We start from the raw sequence: 7,036 nt of genomic DNA, 5'->3' as shown, positions 1-7,036 counted from the left end.
CTGGGGTAAAATGCACTACAACAAAGATGCAAGACGCCCCATAATAATGAGACAAAATGCACCCCAACAATGGGACAAAATGCACTACAATAATGGGGCAATATGACTCTCCTTATCATGACCAATTGGGTTCTTTAAAGGTATTGAGGTAAATGCATATTCGTAATCTGCATTAAAAATGGAACCCAAACCCAAAATTTCATCAATTTTTGTACACTGGAACTATTTTAAATAAGAACGATTACATTTGCAAAAATCTCCTTATTAGCACCCCTCAGTGTGACCAACAATCAATACGAAACTAACGATTTTAAATTGGCTCACCACTTTAGTAGCCTATTGGTCCCAAGCAAACGATTAACGTACCCTATTCTAGTTGAAATTCTATTACTACACTATGTTTGTTTTGATTCGCTATGAAAGTTTAACAGATAACATCAGGGGTGTGTGGATTCATGCAGAACATGCAGGGGTGAGTGAAATAGCTTGGGACTGCTTGGGACCGTTGTTCTGGTACTGAGTGAGCCAAAAATAATAATGATTTTCTTCGGGACCCGGTAGTCTTATGTGGACCGTACACGATTGCTTTTATTGACAATAATCGTATTGTCAATACATTCAATATTGACGTCAATACATCGGTATTGACAATATTTCTGTATTCACATTATCAATATTAATGTCAATAATTCCCCTTCGCGTCAATATATTGATACGTGTGGGGTTTGCTTTAGAGTTACCTCTATGGTGTGACTTTGTATGGGAGTGAGCTGTCAGTTTGTCAGTTTAGTGTTGAACAGTGAAGTTATTATTTTGCTTTAAATCTTGATTTAAAAATCGAGATGAAAGTGTGTGGGTTCGAAAAAAATATCGCTGTGCTCAGAAAACGAAGCTCTTTCAGATAATATATAACAACCGATATATTTAAAAAAATTAAACAACCCAATTGATGCAGACGAACGTCTTCAATTTTGATTGCCCCCAGTTCCGATCGTAGTTGTTCTAAGGTCCATGACTGCTTAGTAGACTTCGGAACGTTGCGCACAATTTTTGAAGAAAGAATTGAACGTAAACAAGCTTGTTTACTAAAGGATAATTTTACCCCGAAATTAGGAGTGCATTTTGCACCGAATGTTTTTGATCATAAAAATAGAAATACATGGTAAAACTTATCGGTATTTCATCTGATTAGGTGGATTATGTGTACAACGCCGATGTTGTCCACAAACGACGCGTTTATTCCGAAAACCGACCGTCCGTGTCGGGTGGCCAAGTCCACTTTCAGGCATACAAGACTTTACCTGAATTTATTGGTTATACCAAAGAAGAATACTAAGATGAAACAGTCGAAGGAAATACTTTCGATTTTAGTGTCCCCGTTCACGGTCCCTTTCATCCGATGAATACCCTCCGTAAGCAAGGTAATTTTGTGGATTTGCTGCCCTCTCGGTAGACATGAAATTTTGTGCTCTTTTTTTTATCAAAACAATCACACCAAAATCAGAGATGTCCCATTTTTCAATTGCTCGATTAACAACTAATCGATTATGTTTTGTTCGCTGTGCTGTCATTTTTCCACCAATGAGAGTGCAGCACACGTTTGAAACGATGGGTGATGATCCACTGGAGAAGTTAATACATATTTCGGCATGATATAACCGATTACAAATATTTTACTTTTCGGTTCGTTAATCGATTAATCGATTATTCGAATGAAAATCGGCCATCACTAGATGAATGTGAAACGTCATTTCAAATATAAGGATCGTACATAAATAATGATACAATTTGAAAGGGACCGGGGCTAACCACGAATTACGTCCCCAAGGTAACTAAAATAAACACGAGTGCTGACCGGTTGGTTATACTTTGTGGCATAATGTCTGCAGCACGGTGCATGAGTGTTGGAATGGTGTTCCCGGATATTGTAAAGCCACAAGCTTTCCGCAAAGGGCCAAGAAGTAGTGTTGTACGCTGCCATTCCGGAAACCTTAGCGGCAGGTTATGTTCCGTCACCATTTTCAGAGTTCCAATGAGCACATTTTGTCTGGTCGTTTCCACAAGCTCTTTTGACCCAGATCTTGGTCACCTTGCGGTGGTTTCTTCCCGGCTACTGCTCTCATTCACAAGCTCCATCCGGTGGGCCACATCCAGGTGGCAGCCGATGAAAAGCCGCTTGAAGTTAGCGGCATTGAATTTTGTTTGCTCGTGGCAACACATTCGTTCTGCATCGATGTTCGCCAAACAACAATTTTTTGGGCTAGACAAACCGCGGATAACTTTTACCGCGTCATAAATCTTTCTTTTCAAAGTTCCAGATCGACGCTTAACACGTTCACTCATCGCTAACAGTATTCAAAAATATTCACGGTGAACAATATTCACTGTCATAAATTGTCGCGTCCGAATACAACGGATTGAAGAAAGACAATAATAAAACAAGACGAAATGAACGACAGCACAAACACCACGAAAAGTCATCACTCACCGGTCACTCACAGAGGCTCTCATCAATGACAGTATGCGGTTCGTTTGTGTACGCAAGCTTTAAGCCCGTTACATTGAAAGCGTTCGGAGATGACAAACGCTTTCAAATTGTACACTCAAAAATAATACAATTCATTATCAGATTAAAAAATAAACATTTTTCAAATTCACCGGTTGTATACGCTCCTTAGATTAAATTTTACACTATCATAGCTTAAACTTTATACCAAGTATGAATAGCAGTCAAAAAGCCATCCCAAAGTATTCATGTGGTCCAAGCTGGCGGTCATTAGTGCATATTATGAAAATTGTGTCGATTAGGCTGCAAGTGGAAAATGTTCTCACATTACGAGGAACCCGTTGATTGAGTTTCATGGTGAATAACTAACGAATAAGATGCGTCAATTGATGGCCACTCCGTCGTCTTGCTGCTTCATTTATAAGAGTCCCGAGAATAATGAGCTTTTATGGGGATGTTTCACAAAAAGTGGCGCACCCGGGTGCACTACCACTGTCTGGTAGGTTTGCTTACATTTGTTTGGTTGTGAATGATTAGCTAATGGGAAATTAATTTCAGCTGCTGACGTCGAATTTGGTCCAGCATGGGGAAAACGAGGAGGGAATCTTCGGATTCATGAAGGAGGACATCAGAAATAAGGAAGCTCGTATCCGCGGACAAAAGTGCTACATCTGCAAGGAACGGTATGCTAACGTTTCTTGCTGCGCAAAGAAGAGCTTCCGTATATTTCATACGCTCTGTGGAATGCGTCAGGCACCTTGTTGCATTACGTTCCAGTCGTGGTGCGATAAGCACGTAGCGCTGGTGGATAAGGTGAAATACTCCAAGACCGAGGCCTGTGGGGTTTGCAACGATGACATGGTACCATACAGGAAGCTGGAATCGATTCGTGCCCCGTGCTGTCAGAATGGCTGGTTCCATCGGAGCTGCGTGGCACAGTTTGCTCAATCGGCGGGGTACTTTCTCAAGTGCCCTTTGTGCAGCAACAAGGACAAGGACTTTTGGCCAGGAGATGCAGCAGCGTGGGATTTATATACCGGAAAAGTAAGTGAGGCGGAGGTGGGTGAATTGGTATTGGAATACTGAATATTTTTTATTTGTTCTAGGGATGCCTCGTGGGAGCTGGAACCAAATGCATTCAACAATCAGTTGACACGTCCTTCAGAGTGTGACGCTGAAGCATGCCGCTGTCAGTATGGGCGTGATTACGACGATTGCAAGTGTTGGGATCTGATCCAATGTGCAACGTGCGGTATGACTTGTTGCCACGATGAGTGCATGGAAGTTCCCTCGAAGAACTATGTTTGCACTTTTTGTCGTACGATTGTTGGTGATGAGTCGCCGGGACCAATTTTGAGCGGAAGCAGCAACACGGGTGGAAGCCGGTAACGATAGCATAGAAGGGAGTTCTTAGGGGCCAATCTCGTAGAAGACGTCAGATTAAACCGGATGATTCAGATGGGGACAGTTCAGAGTCAGTTGCAATGACGACCAAACGCAAATCTCAGAACAGACGAACCGTAATAGACTGTGACGACAGCGATTTGTCCCTAAACGAAATAAACCAACATCGAAGCGACGACTGTCCACGACTTCATCTAGTTCTTTCTCGTTGGTTTCTTCGAATGGCGAAGAAATCAGCCTGGATGAACTGGTCAAGAAGATTCGATTGCCACGAGGGACTTCCGTCGAAAAGTTGCTTCAAGCCATACCGGTCGTACGGCTCGAGAAGCTCAGCTCGGAAAAAATCAAATCGTTGACTTCCCCGAAGAATGAAGTATCCTCCGCCAGATCATCGACCGTGTTCGATTTCAACTATCGTGTGAAGTTGAACAAAAAGCAGCGTCGAAAATCGATGGTTGAATTGCAGTCCATCAAAGAGGTCATCCGTTCCGACACGGACATACTAACGGATGCCTCGGTGGGACAGGAGATCGTACGTACCAAAACGCCTGCCCAGAAATCCTTTACCAAGCAGTTCAAACTAACGCTTCTCGGATCCAAATCCGAACCAAGAAAACGGTCGACTAGCGAGCCTGATCCGGATCACGATTGCACGAGATTTGATTGCTTGTTTTCACTTTGTTATGCTTTCCTATGAAAATAAACTTTATATTATTTGAATTTATTGCTTTTCAATCTATAAAAATACCAACTTTAAAATGACAGTGATCAAATACATTCTACGGATAATCCACCGCTAAACTACGCATGTATATTCAAAAGATAAACTATACCCCTTATACTGCAAGTTTATACTAGGCTCGTTTTGTTGGCAACTAAACGAAGCCTGGGGTCAACCAGACGAATAGCGTTTTAGTGTGACTTTTATACTAATTAGTTTAAATTTTTTTCTGGGTGTACGAGGCGAATATCAGTAACCCTGCAAACCAATCGTTAAATGCACAAACGATGATCCAGAATGAAGAGTTACGTCTGTTTTCCTGTGGTATTATGTGCGATGTGTGCTGCGTATGCTACATTAATAATCGGTTTGTTCAAGTATTTTTTAAACCTGCTAAACACATTGTTGGTACCTCGTCTATGCAATCCCCCGAAATTAGTATTCGCGTTATCGGCACACAAAGCAACTTTTGTAGGTTATGTGTCTTCAATATTTCGTAAATGCTTGCAATTATTTCTAACGTTTCACCTGGCAGAAAAACGAAATCCAACAATGTTATCTGGGTTCCTACTATGTAATCAAAGTAGCGAATCAGAGTGGGGAACAATTAAATATCCTGATGATTTGAAGCATTAGTAAAAACAGAAAAAAAAATCGATTCGTTGCAACTTTTTCAGCATTTCCTGAACCGAAAAAGGGGAAAAAAGTGTTTCGCGGTAGCTTCAGCTTTCGTACGAGCACACGAGAACTTCGGTTCAAACAACATGCGGATGAGTTTTGAAGAGCAATCCAACGACCGAAATGTTTGATTGTGAGCTATTGTGTGGTACACGGAAACAGCCTCGGCGACAGAAAGCTTTTTTTTTTCCCTTTGCTCCATACTCCGTTTTAAGAAAGAAAGAACTCACTTAGGAAGATGCTGCTGCTGCCAGTAGTGATTTCTTGTACTTTTCGGTAGCGAGGTGCCGAGTGATGTCATTGTTTCCACCAGATGCAATCGAAACAATACTGTTGCATTGGCTACAATGAACAACCGTTCTGCGATTTCGATTGCTTGATGAACGGAAATTTAGCTTCCAGATCATCCGTGAATGTGCTCAATCTTTTCTTCGACATGAGAGTGCACTAAAGAAAATTTTAAAATCTCTTTTCAAATACGGGACGTTTCCGGGACATTTGGTAATACGGGACGTTTTCCGGGACACTTTTAAATGCGGGACATGTAGGATAAATCCGAGACTGTCCCGCAGAATCTGGGACGTCTGGTCACTTTATCTTAGATCAAAACCTCAGGACTGAAAGGCCTGTCATCTAAAAACAACTCGAGTGAAACAACCTTTATCTGGTGCTAATTTGACAGCTCCACACGGACATGAAAAACTACCCAAAATTAAGCAGTTTTCCCTCAATTCCCGGGTTCAGTTCAATAAACCAAATTTGAGTTAATCTCTATCTCTATCTCTATTTAGTTTTCATTTAACACCAGCAATATAAATACTAACTCTTAAGTATATTGTTCCCAAAATTAAGTCTAATTCACGTAAATTTGAAAATTTGCCATAAGTACTTATTGCGCTGAACTATATCGTTGGGTCGAATCTCTAGTTCTCTTTTTGACAACAATAACGAGTGCAAGTGAGAGGCTCAACTCAAAATTATGTAAAATGAACTCAAATTTCGGGTTGAATTTTTTTTCAGTGCACCTTCTCCTCTACCATGAAGTTTCGTGCATGTCACGTCCCTTTGTGTAAAATAGAGATATTTATCTAGATCACTCACGGGGGCAACAATCATGAATTTCGGCGGAGCTCACACCAATGTGATGAATATAGTAGGTGAGGATGACTGCAACAGACTACTTTTTCTAGCATTCAGCACTGCGATACAAGTGTCAAAGAGTAAGCATTATGCCCAAAATGTCAGATTGTCCAAAATTGTCGAAATCATGTGAATTATGGTGCATCAATATGTGGCTGACAGCTTAGAGAAATAATTATAATAGAGAGCTCATTTCGAAGGAAACCTCGCATAACTGAAACAGCGCCTCTTTCAATTATGACAGCCAACGGGTGAACTAATTCACAGCAAGCGTGCGCATTTTACATGTATGATGAACTACCAGCTGTCAACTTATCAAACAAGTAATTATTTATTTATACACGCTTCAAGATTGAAAGGCAGGAGTAAACTTGTGAAAATTATACATTCGACGAAAATCAGATATCGAGTGTACATTGGACTACCGGATAGGCATGCAGCTAAATAAAACACGAAGCGTGTCTGAAACGGGCACAGTGACGAAGAATTCCAAAATCCGTTCGAAGCTGGTTCAACACCGAAGGAATGACAGTACCGGGATATAATTTGATAATATTAATTTTAAAAATGCAAAAAATGCATTCCAA

At 40.9% G+C, this 7,036-nt stretch overlaps 1 pseudogene; it reads left to right on the top strand.

The window, feature by feature from the left end:
- Positions 1-2,883: 2,883 nt before the first annotated feature.
- On the top strand, positions 2,884-4,607 carry LOC135698035 (PHD finger protein 7-like; annotated as a pseudogene).
- Positions 4,608-7,036: the final 2,429 nt, after the last annotated feature.

The sequence above is a fragment of the Ochlerotatus camptorhynchus genome, unplaced genomic scaffold (genome assembly GCF_037179485.1).
Source record: "Ochlerotatus camptorhynchus isolate MF236.1 unplaced genomic scaffold, CSIRO-AGI_Acam_v1.1 ptg000081l, whole genome shotgun sequence".
Classification (NCBI taxonomy): Eukaryota; Metazoa; Arthropoda; class Insecta; order Diptera; family Culicidae; genus Ochlerotatus; species Ochlerotatus camptorhynchus.
Note: the sequence above shows the minus strand (reverse complement) of the source record. Positions and strands in the feature narration are given on the sequence as shown.